Here is a 13198-nt window from a genome sequence, read left to right as displayed (position 1 = left end):
CAAACTTGTTTGAAGAACAGATTTTGTGTGATGATAAAGTTGTTAATTATGAGATTGATAAGATAATTTAGAAGAAGACCTTTAAAGATGTGCTTATCACGATAGTTAGCTCACATCTTTCTTTTTCTTCTTTGCTGGACTAATAATTACTTTAAATGTTGCCATAAAATATCTGTTGATTTTATTACTGCATTATTTAATGTATTTTGATATTGTATTAATATATCTGTGTTATAATTAAAACCTCATTTATGGGAAACATGCAGATTTAAAAATAATTTCCTGTACCCTGGCTAAACTAACCTTATATATTTGCTTATTCAATTGTAAAAATAATAAAACTATGCCCTTATCTCTATATAAGTGAGTGTTCAATGTATTAAGGTTCTTAAACATTAAACTATGTATTTATATTATAATTTTTTGAAAGAAATGAGTTACAATATTTTATAGTATGTCAGCGCAGAAATGTAAGATATTCAGGGGAGGGGAGACACAATTTTTATCCATTTAATATCAAATTCACCTAAAATATTCTTCTTCGAGGTAACAAAAGTTTCTAATACAAATCTTTATCGTAAATGATAATTATGTGAAAGAAGAAATTAATATTTCTAATATAAAGAATCTTAAAATTGTACTAAAATTCCTTGTGAAAATACATTTTTGTCGATATTGTCCCATGAAGCAACTTGCCTTTGTTCCATTACGATCACTTGATCTTCTATTGCGCGCAATAATTTTCCTCGTGTGAATGCTGCTTCACTATGCGGTCATAAAGCGATATCTTAGATTCATTCTAAGCATTGTGATTTTCTGTTATTCAATTAATTATTTTGTGCATGCGCTTGTGCTATTGTATTTTTGCTGGCATTGTTTGTTTTTTGTATGCTTCGTCTGTGCTTTGTTACTTATAGTTTGTATTTTCTTGAAGAATAAAATATGTTTTTAGCGATGTTGCAGAGTTGCTTGCCACATATTTAGCTGACGAATTTCCATAAGCAATACATATATATTTATATACTTCTCCATTAAACATGCCCTCTACATACATTTATTTCAGTTGTCCAATTTATGAAACTGGACAACTAAAATAATTTAAAAATTAAATAATTAAAATATTAATAATTGAGTAATTAAAAAATTAGAATATTATAAAATAATTGAAATATTTGTAAGACGAAATTTTGATGAAATATAATTTGTACTTTTTCTCTTGCATGCTCCAACTTCTATAAATTATATAAATGTTTTTGAACTTTGTCATTTAATCAATTAAAATGAGTTATATTTTGATTCCAATTGAATTATCGAATGCCGCTTTTAAACTATTAAAATTAGTTATATTTTGATTCCAATTGAATTATCGAATGTCGCTTTTAAACTATTAAAATGAGTTATATTTTGATTCCAATTGAATTATCGAATGTTGCTTTTAAACTATTAAAATGAGTTATATTTTGATACCAATTGAATTATCGAATGTTGCGATAAAGCTAAAATTTTGCAAAAATATTTTTTTAAATTTGAAATTTGTATGTTCTTTTGAATCGATTAAATAATTTTATTGTTAGATAATTTATCAAAGTGAAATTTTGATTACAATTAAATTATTGAATGTTATTATTAAAGCTAAAAATTTTCAACAATGTTTTATTTTGTTTGAAATTTGTAAGTTCTTTTTTAGCACATCAATGCTCTTTTTGGCATAAAAATATGAGATTTAAGAATGGTAATTTCTTTGATAATTCATATTTTTATTATATAACTCATTTAATTCCTAAATATGATTATATATAAAACTATGAAAATGACGTAAAGCAGTAAATATATAAAAAAATCTTTGTCAGAAAAAAAATTGCTTGATTTTTTTAAAATTGAAATTATGTCTTTCGAAAAGAAGTATTACAATCTTTGTATAGATTTCTAATGGTAATCAAAATAGAGGCTCATATCCAAAGGGAGAAAAACGTACCTCATTTTCTCTAAAATAATTTTCAAAAACGACTATTGTTTATTATTATCTCTACTAAATTTACTTTTTGTTGAAACTTAAAAAGGCAGTGAAATTTGAAATTTATTCAGAAATAATTTCAACATGGGCATCCCATTTTGTTCTAGCACATTAGCTTTCTGAACAAACATGTTTAAATACCACTAATTAAATGCAAACACTTTTATTATACTGTCTCGAGTAATGCCAGACATTCCCTGAATTACAAAATGTTGGCTGATAAGGGAGTAATTATTTCGTCTGGAAAGCGAGGAAAATATTAAAGCAACAAATACTAGAATTTAATACTGATAAAAATTATAGGAATTAATTTGAAAACTGAAAATAAAACATAATTAGATCATTTTCTGGCTTCAAAGCAGGATAAAGACCAATTTTAATCATGGAATTATTTTATTACTGACAATAATAAATTCAAAAGTTACTGTTTTACCGTACGTAATAATTATATATGTTTGTTCGTAATTGCAGAAATGAATAAAAAATATCTTAAAATTTAATGATATTTTTGTTCATTGGATAACGCTCTAGAAATAGCAACAATAATAACTAATTCTTTCCAAAAGGATTAGAAGGCATTTTCGTGTTAATTTATTCTTTTTCTCATGAAATTACATCGTACAATTTTATTCAAGGTGAGGCATTAATTTATAAGTTCTTCTCTCAGGATATGTTTTAATAAGCCAATTTATTTGAACTAATTATGTGGAAAATAAATGCTTTGCAAGTGCAAGAATTTTTTTAAAAATAGAATTCGAATATTTCATGAATCCTATAAATAATTTCAAATTATGTTATTTTCTGCTGAACGAATCAAATCATTTATTGATACGACGCAGGTGACGAAATAGAAGAAAATGTTAGTTAAATATGCAATCAATACATCGTTTTCGTTACTTTTGGATTTACAAATAATATTGTTTTTAAATATATTAAAAGAAATGACTTTACAAAACGAATATATTTAACTCAGAAGAAAAATATATATCGGAATCATATTTCATTAACATTATTTAATTCCCATTTTCAAGCAAAATATTTGAAAGAAACAGTGGGAATTGCATTTACAAAAACTCTAAAGAATTGCGAATAAAATCGAAAACACGGAATATATTGTTAATGTTTAGTTAATCTTACTCATTCTAAAAATATAGAATGATAATAATTAGCGGGAATCAGATAATTATCAAAATTATCAATCAGTTTTAACAGTTATTTTTCAAAATTATCAATCAGTTATTTTTCAATCAGTTTTAACTAAACATTTTAATATACTTTTCCTTGAAGTTTAAAATCTTTTAACTACTAATTTCCATTCACTAATACAGAATAAAGTTTTCTTTCATTTAGTTAACTTTATTTGGCATATTCCCCATGATAAAACGTTTCCCAAACATGGCAAGAATCTGAATAAATGTTAATCAGAGGTTGTTGTGTCGGGAAATAAAAGAAAAATGTGCTATGACTCCTCTATCTATATTTTTTAAAAATGCTTAAAATCATTTTTACTCCTAGGTATAAAAAAAGAAAATTACGCAATAATAAAAATTTTGTTCAATCAATGTTCCAAAAATCAAGATTTTGAGGAACACGCTTTTGATAAATTTCTCTGTGTCCTGTTCTCCTTATGAAATTATGTCTTCTATTCATCTATGTACATTGCGCTTAAAAGATACAATATGATATATAATTCTAAGACCGAATTTACATATTTCTATCAAATTTTTGTCAAATATATCTGAAACACATCTGCCATTTTGAGTACTCATATGTGAATGCATACTATATCTCAAATATTCGCCATATATCCCTAGATGGGTGTAGTTAACGTCAGAAATAATGTCCATCAGAATTTTTTCTATTAAAGAGGCGACCATCTGTTGATCTGTGAATCCGATTATGTGTGTACGCAATAATTCAAAAGCCCAACACTTTATCTAAAGAAAACTTGGTGAGCTATTTTGATATCAAAACTTTGTATTAGAATTGAGAAGTAAACTTTTGGAAAAATCATGTCAACAATTGATATTCGTTTCTTCACTCCGTTATAATGCACAATTCAAAACACGGAAGGCAACTCAAAACATTTGCGGCATTAGATATTGACATTAGAGGATTTGACCCCATTTCTCCTCTATATGTTCAGAGGATGGAGATATTCATAAGGAGAACCGAAAAAGAGCAAAGGAAAATGGAAATATTCATGTAGACAAATTCAAAAGGAGAATACTTTCGTTGTATTTTCAGTGTGTGCTCTTGCTTTTTCGTTCTTTATAATATCAACTTATCCTATACTAAGGTGCAAATAATTTCCAATTAAATTTTATTCATTTTATAGGATTATTGATTAATTAAGGCTTATAGCATTAACTCTGTTTCTAAAGCTCAAGATTCCTTATCTTTTGAATATATGAGGGGATCATGAACTGGATCCAGATGAATTTAGAAAAAATTTTTATTCTACGGTATTTATTTTTATAACTTTGAATCTTCTACATATTTATTTCTTTTAAATGTGCATTCCATCCACGTCTTTAAATATGGAAATTAAATTTAAATGAAACATCTGGATTTTCCAAACAATAATTTATTTGCCTTTACATTAAATAGAACTAATGTAATCAAAAAGATTAATGGCATTTAATATAAAAGTCTTAACAAAATAAATAAAAGGAATACCAATTTTTTTGAATAAATCTGTGTTTATACAATAAATGAAGTTTTACAATCAAATAAAGACCTTGTTTTGATTTCATAATTAGATGGTATATTTTAATTATGCAGTTTGAAGGATATCGAACAAGGAAAGTAATAAATTGCTCGAGTGTTGAAATATTATCATACGGATAAAATATTTTCGCTGATTTTCTAACGATCTTTCCCAGATAATCTAAACAGGAGCAAATTTATTTGAGCGTGTGTATTTTTAAGGAGTTGATTTTTTATCAATGAATCACTCATGGAATATTTATAATTCCAAAAAATATTTAAATAACTCTCCCTCCAACTTTTATTCTCAAGGAAATATTCAGATCTGTAAAATCCATTACGTCTATCATTTTCTGTTCAATCCATTATTTTTTTATAAAATATTTTGCCTTAAGTGTTTGTTAAATAGGGGATATCATTATCGAATTTTGGAAAAAAGTTAGTTTCAAATTCCATTTTATCAACCATTCTTGATTCCAAATAACATAGCTTAAAATATTTTTTTATACATTTAGCAGAATTCGAACTACCAATAGATAGAGATGGATACTATGCTCAGTTATATCGTCACATTGAAAAGAGGCAGTCGACTCTCCATGGCCGAATGGTCATAGCACTGATCTCATAATCAAGAGATCGTAACTTCGAATCCCGCTAGAGACAATGCGATTCACAGTTTGTGTAAATATTTAACTCCTTTATTTTATGTTTTCCTTTATTCTGGACATTTCTTTCGTTTACCAGACAAGTGTTCTGGACTTTTCTCACTGTCTCCAGAAAAGTATTCTGGAACTTTCCCTGCTAGTATAAAAACTTAAGATTTGTCAGTCACTCTGGTCTGAGTTCAGAATTCAGTTAATAAATTGCTTTAGCTCTACTTCTTGTGTGTGTCATTGAGTTCCACACTAGAGTATATACGTGACAATATTTTCATCCTCGAATTGAATAAGCTGCATATTATAAACTGATTGCATAATAATATTGCCATCGTAATCTGAAATTCTCCTTCCTCATATGTATGATTGTCAAAATAAGAAACATCTTCTAATTCATAATCAGACGCTTGCGTAAACTCAACAGTTTCAGTGTCATTAAACTATATGTTAGTTGTTATGACTTTTTTTCACGCCACTACAAAGTTAAGATCCATAACATTTTGCAAAGTAATAACATAACATTTTGTTGTATTCTGATACAATCCAATAGACGAAGTAATTTGGTAATGGTCTATGCAATCGATTTAAGTTCGATCATATTACTTGATCTGGCAATATCTTCATTTGGCTTTGATTTTACTCTTCTATTCATACCGAATATATCTGATAATTTTGAATTTATTTATTGTTACGTTTCTTGCTGAATTAATAATTACTTAATATACTCTACAAAATTTTAAATAAAGCCATTTTTTTTAAAAAAAGAAACAGACCGAACGATATATTAATACTATATGAAAAAATAAATCGGGAATATGTAAATAAAAAAAAATACCCTTTTCAAATAAATAACAAACATAACATAAATTCCAAATAAATAAAAAAAAAACATTTCGTTATCTTAAATTCACGAAATGCCTAAGATAATGGAGACATCTTCCTTATTAGCAGCTGAAATTTTTTCATTAAATTGCATCTCAAAAGAGCAGCTGCTTAAATAAAGTATTTTCTTGAAGAATATAAATATTTAATTTATAACACCTTTTCCAAAACAAATGTGTTTTTATTGCAATTTACTAGACGCCATTTCGATTCTTCTAGTTGCTCATATCATTTTATTACATTGATTTTCTTCAATTATTTCTGGGTCAAAGACAATTAATTGCCGGAGGTCCCTACTGGAAAATATTTTTTTTATTTACTAAGGGAGAAAGTATAGATGAAAAATGACAAATATCGTCTGAATTTTTTCATCTATCTACACTCGTTTCTCTCTTTTTCTCTTCTTTTCGAGTTTCGACTCTTCTTTCTCGTCCCTTACTACTTCTTTCTTTCCTTCATATTTGAAAATGTCTGATTGATTCTTGCGTTTCCCATGACTCCAGCCTAAATGACTGCGCCAGAAAGCTTTCCTAGTTATTTTTTTAATATTCCCTTCCTTTGACTTCATAAAAAGATATTTTTCGATATCCAGAAGGAAATTCGAAATGACACTGTTTTGTTGTCCTGTGTTGTAAAATGGCTTGTATATAAAATTGCAAGATTCTACATTTGCATTAATATTTTTTTAATTAATTTTTCATTTTCATATTTAATTTGACTTGCTTCATGTTTAAGATTGAAATTTTTTGATCTAGCTTACCCTTTTCTCCTGATAGGCAATTATTTTCGAATTTTATTTACTTTTGTGTTTTCAATGAAAATACACTTTTTAAAAAATATTTTCAAAACTTTATTTTTTTCAGTTTAGTGAAAAATGTAACCAAAATTTAATTCCAAACCAATGACTTCTCAAAATATTTAATTTCAGACAAACCTAATATTATGAGGCATTTATTATTTAAAAGAATTTCAACACAGAATATAATAAATTATAAATTTAAGACTGTACTCTAAATAATCAAAACAAAATATTCTACTTTATAATATTAAAAAAAATATTTTAGTAGAATTTTAAATAAGAATGTCAAAAATAATTGGAAATGTTATCTTTCGGTTCTGTATATACGGTACAATATAGGTAATGTAAATTTATTGTAATAGATTAAAGATTATGGATTATTACAGATGATTGCTCATAATCACCAATTAAATTATTGGTGATTATAAATCTTATGAGAAACGGTATTAGAAATAGCATTGTTTTAATGTCCTCGTGTGCAAGATGGCATATAATTGCAAGATTATACTCTTACACATTAATTATTTTAACATACTTTTATTTAAACTGACATGTTTCATGTCTTAAAAATGATTTTTTTTATCGAATTTTCATTCTTTTCCAGATGTGCACTAATTTTGAATTTTTGTTCACATTGAATTTATCTAATTGTATTGCTTTCTTCCGTTTTGTTTTTAGTTATTTATGGAAACATTTTCAATATTTTCAGTGCTTTATTTTTTATTAATTTATCAAAGTGACTTAAATTTCAATTCTAGTTCTTAAATTTTAATTCTAATTCTTAATTAATGACTAAAATTTTAATAAGTTTACTAGTGACCCATTTAATTAATATCACACACATTTAATTAACTAATATCAGAATAATACTATGATACGTAAAATTAAGGATAAAAAAGAATCATAATAATTTAAATAATGAAATATTACAGTGATAAAGGTGAAAAATAATTTAAAAAAAACTATTTTATAAAATTCAAATAAAAGTATTTAAAAAAGTATTTTTAATAAATTTATAGAAATGTTGCCTTTCCGACTCTCATGGTATACATATACAAGTATATCATAATTCCCAAGGGATAATTTGGTTAATTTTTACTTAAAACTAATCATTTTAATGCCGTAATTTAATTTGAAATCTGAATGATCGTATTATTTTCTTTCAAAGTGATGCCAATAATACATTAAGAATTTATTACAAATTTTTTCCCGATAATTGAGGTTGTTTTTTTTCATGCATGAGCATTTTTTGTTTTTGTTTCATTAATTACGAGGATTTATAAAACGCTTGAAGAATATTTTAAGGGATAAAAGAAGAAACTTTGGAACTCTTTCTTGGAAAGGAAATGAGCTAAAAAATAATTCTGCCTTTCATTCCAGCTGTAAATATGTTCCTATATCAAAATTGTAATAAATTATGTCATTAAGATGAATATAAAAAAGTAAAAAACTGGAGAAAAATTAAAATGAAATCTACGATCTCAAATTTAAGTTATCATGTGTGAACATTATTATTTTTAAGTCATTATTAGTATTAATTAATTTAAGTCATTAACCATTAATAAATCGGTTTGAAACAATGACGAGACTTCTCTATCTTTCTATATATACATATATATAATTATAATTTTTTTAAACTTTCATTTTCAATTTTTCTAGCTGACAAACAAAGTTTTGGAGCTCGACCGATTTTGAGATGAAATGACAACTATGATGTCATAGTTCTGCGTTTTAAAAACGCATTTGATGTCAAAGAAGCATACGTAATAATAAAGCAATACTGGTAAAAGCAGGTCAACCTTTCAAATAAGCATACATAATAATAATGCAATGCTGGTAAAAGCAGGTAAAAAATATATGCGATTAAAAGATGATGATGAAATTGGCCATTTATGTTTTATTGATTGCTTACGTGATTTCAAGTTTCAAAATCCCCTAACCAAAACAAAATCATGTTTTCACATGATAATAAGTAATAATATTATATCATTAAAACAAATATTAATAAATAATATTATCTCGTTGAAAAATATAAATAATTAATATTATCTCGTTGAAAAATATAAATAATTAATATTATCTCCTTAAAATAATTATAAATATAATAAATTATCTCGTTATTTTTTCATTAACATTTTTTCCCATAGCCAGCTACCTTTTTATTTATCTGCCTCAAATTTATCTATGAGGAAACTTCGTATAACACTAAAATTTTTATTATATTCAATATCTATATTAGCATATGCATCCCTTTTGATATCTACATGCTTCTCTTTGGGAACAAATAGATCTAAAAGACCGCTAATTAAATGTAAACACTTCCATTATATAATCTCTAGTAAGCCCAGACGTTTTCGGCATTAGGATACATCAGCTGATAAAATAAACAATTACTCTGTCTGGAAAAGGTAAAATATATAAGCAATAAATACAAGATCCTAATGTTAGTAAAAATTTAATATAAGAACCTCGAAATAAATGTCAGAGAACATAATTAACTTAAAGTCTGACCGGGAATTAAAGTAAAGAGTAATTTTGTTGATTCAAGTTTTTTTTTTTTTTTTTTTTTAGTTTTTTTTATTCGATGAAATTACACGAATGTAGCATTTGCATAATTTCTCCATTCAAATATTTCATAACTATTGAGATTAATAATTACAGAAATTTTTTCTTAACATCTGATTTGTATTAATTTTTTTTAGAATTAAATGGTGTGTTTTCATTTCTTGAATAATGCTTAAAAATTATAATATCTCATTTTCTTCCATAGGTTCTATTAGGCATTTTTTGGTAATTTCCTTCTATCTGAGGTACAGTTACAGTGTATAATTTACTCTACACCAAAACATTCAATTTATTAATTCCGAGATCATAATTTCTCTCAGGGCATGTTTTAATAAGCAAACTTAAATAAGTATGTGAAAAATAAAACACTTTTTTAAGTTCAAGGAATTTTCTGAATATGATTCAAATATCGCTTAGAACTCGTAAATGGTGTCTAACAGTATGATTTCTCAAAAAACAAGTAGAATCATTCATTGCCTGGGACGCATTTCCAAGAAATAATTTATCAGCGAAGTATGATATAGGGAAAGATTTGTGATTCTAGCCAAAGCTCTATATTTCGTAAGTATCATTCGTAAATGCCTGCATCCTGGCATAGGGGTAGCGCATCTTGATGAAGGCATACCGAAATAGAAAATGTCTTATAATATTTACATAATTCTAATGATTTTAAAAATGAAAATGAAAAGAAGAAAAGAAAATAACCAATTCAAATCGATAGTGAAAAAGAATTGTCTCTTGAACAAAAATTAGAATTAGCGATAAATAAAAAAAAATTCAACGAACAAAAATACAATACAGAAATCAGCTATATCCAAAACCATCCGAAGAGAAATCGATTTATTTGAAGATGAGGGATTTAGAGGTAAATACTTGGAAAAAGGGAATCGCGCATTGCTAGTAGTATCACCCACTAGCGTAGATGCCGAAAGAAGTTTTCGTCAATTTTTACACAAAATTACTTTTCAGGCTTAATGACAGTACAATTGATGCATTATGTTTTTTAAGATCACATTTCAAAAATTTGTAATAGTACCACAGACTGAATAGTGATATTTACACTTTTTTTGTGAATTAAATAAATAAGCTGTTCTTTTACCTTTTGTGATTCTTTATATACTGCTATAATTTATAAGTTACATATAATTTTTGTGATATTTACACTCTCTTTTAAAACTGGCAAATAAAACAAAGAAACCCCTGTGTTTTCTTTCTTTTTCTAAAATTTCTAATACCGGTATTAAAACCGGTATCAAGATCTAAAAAATACCGAATACCGGTATTGAAATTTTGGTTCGATATTGCAATCCCTAATTACAATGAATGAATGTTCATGATTCAAAAAATTTCGTTTGCAAATCGTATATTTTAATACCGAAAATCTCGATGAGCTTCTTATTTCGCAAACGATCTTTTATTGAGCAATCTTTATATCTCACAATTGTCGCGTTTATTCATCATAAGCTTTCCTTTATATTTGCAATCACTAGATAACATTTAACAGAATTTAATAGAAAAATTAATTGCTTGATTAATAATAACATATTTCCATAATGAACTCATCTTTAGCTTTCAACTACTAAATTTTCGTGACCTTATTTGTCTCAATTTTTGGCGTTAGAAGTATTTCTATTATCAATAGTTATTGTTTGCAAAACTTAAGGATTTGAAGTATGTTACAAAATGTCTTTTATATTTATATATGCTTATAAAAATTGGCAAAAAATTTCAATCAGTTAGCAGCCAATTAGCAGCCAGCAACTTTCTATTTTTATCAAAAAAAAAAAAAAATAGCATTACATCAAATTACTTTGTTTTGATTATAGTATTTTAAAGATCTTTTGAATATATTTACGGACATTTGTAATTCTACTACCTCAATTCTAAATTTTAAAGGCTTTTCATTTCAATATTTAAAATTTTTCATCGGAAACAATATATATGAAAAATTTTAATTCATTCATTGATTCTTTCTTTTTAAATTGATATAAAATATCTTGGAAAATAAATTAAATCAAGTATATTTTATAAAACCACATAGAAGTGCATGCCTCATAGTAATTATAATTAACTATACAAAAGCTATTAGTATCATTAATCATAATTTATAACAAAAATATTGAATATCTAAATTCTAATTTTGTATCTCCTTGTGATAAAAAAGAATATGTGTATTTGTCAGTTTGTATGCAAGTGCGTGCGTGTGTGTGCGTACGTGCGTGTGACTGCTTTACTTTGAAATTTAACTCATTCTTACTTTGGAAGATCTCGAGTCAATTTTTCTGAAATTTCAATCACAATTTTCTACAATTAATTGAATAAAATTTAGACTTGCTTCCACCATAACTGTCTAAAATAGACAAAACAATTTACACTATTTAAAGTTAAAAAGAAAAACTTCGTTCCGTTGATGTCACTTTTTAGCATAAATCTGATCTATTTTTAAGAATTTATTTTTAAAAAAAATATATTCATTTTTTTACAATATATTTAGTTATCGAGACGAAATTTAACTTCGTTTTTATTGTTGCTTCGTTTAAATTATTTCCGTCTAGATCTTTCGTTATTTCTTTGTTTTACGTAATATCTGTTTACTAATGTTTTTTTTAAAAAAATCGGAGTCTTCTTGAACTTTAATTTTACATATAAACAATGCAGATTTTGTTTTTTTTTTTGCAGTGCAGTCGTTTTAAAGAACTGCTGTTCTTACAAATAATATAATTGGATGTATAAAATATGCATCTATTATAGTTTAAAAATTTAATTTTCATATTTGTAGTACAGAATTCTTGTTTAATAAAAAATATCCATTAAATAATCCTCTGACCTTTAAAGTAATTTATCGAAAATATTAACACAAAATTTCAATGCTCAGTGATTTTACTTTTTATGTTATAAAGAGTATGTTTAGTTCCGACAAGAATGCTATTCTAGAAGTTGAAGCTTCATTACTTAATTTTAATTCAATGTTCAGATTTTAAGTCAGAAAAAAAGAAAAAAAAATAGTATACATTTTTTTAAACACTTCGAATTTAAAATCTGCCAATATTTAATGCTTAAAAATACATTGTTGAAAAAGAGCAAGCTTTATAGAATTTTTAATTGACATTTTTAACAACTTCCCTAGTGAACCAGCTATTCCCTAAAATGTATAAATATTAACAATCGTTTTTTCTCAATAACATGCAATTTATATTAATAAAATAGTTTTTAATTATTGAATGCATTTATTTCTTTAAAGAAATATAAAATTATTAATCGACATAAGGTTTCAAAGTCCTTATATTAAGGAACTTTTGATTATATTTCTTTTATAACTAGCTGTCATTGGCAACGAGTTCGTTTGCCAGGAATATTGGTTAATTTAAAAAGGTTTCATGGCAACCTTAATGCTTTGAATAAAATATTTTTATTAATAAAATTTCAAAAGAAAAAAATCACTTTACTTCAGACTTCTGGCTTCGGTTCCATTTATTACGTATATGAGCAATTGAAACTTCGGTATATGAATAATCTTTTCTTAAAATTCACGTTGCATTTTCGAAATTATGTAATCTTACATTTTAATAATAC

Source organism: Argiope bruennichi, chromosome 9 (assembly GCF_947563725.1).
Source record: "Argiope bruennichi chromosome 9, qqArgBrue1.1, whole genome shotgun sequence".
NCBI classification, from domain to species: Eukaryota; Metazoa; Arthropoda; class Arachnida; order Araneae; family Araneidae; genus Argiope; species Argiope bruennichi.
The sequence above is the reverse complement of the archived record's forward strand: the minus strand, read 5'-3'. Positions refer to the sequence as shown.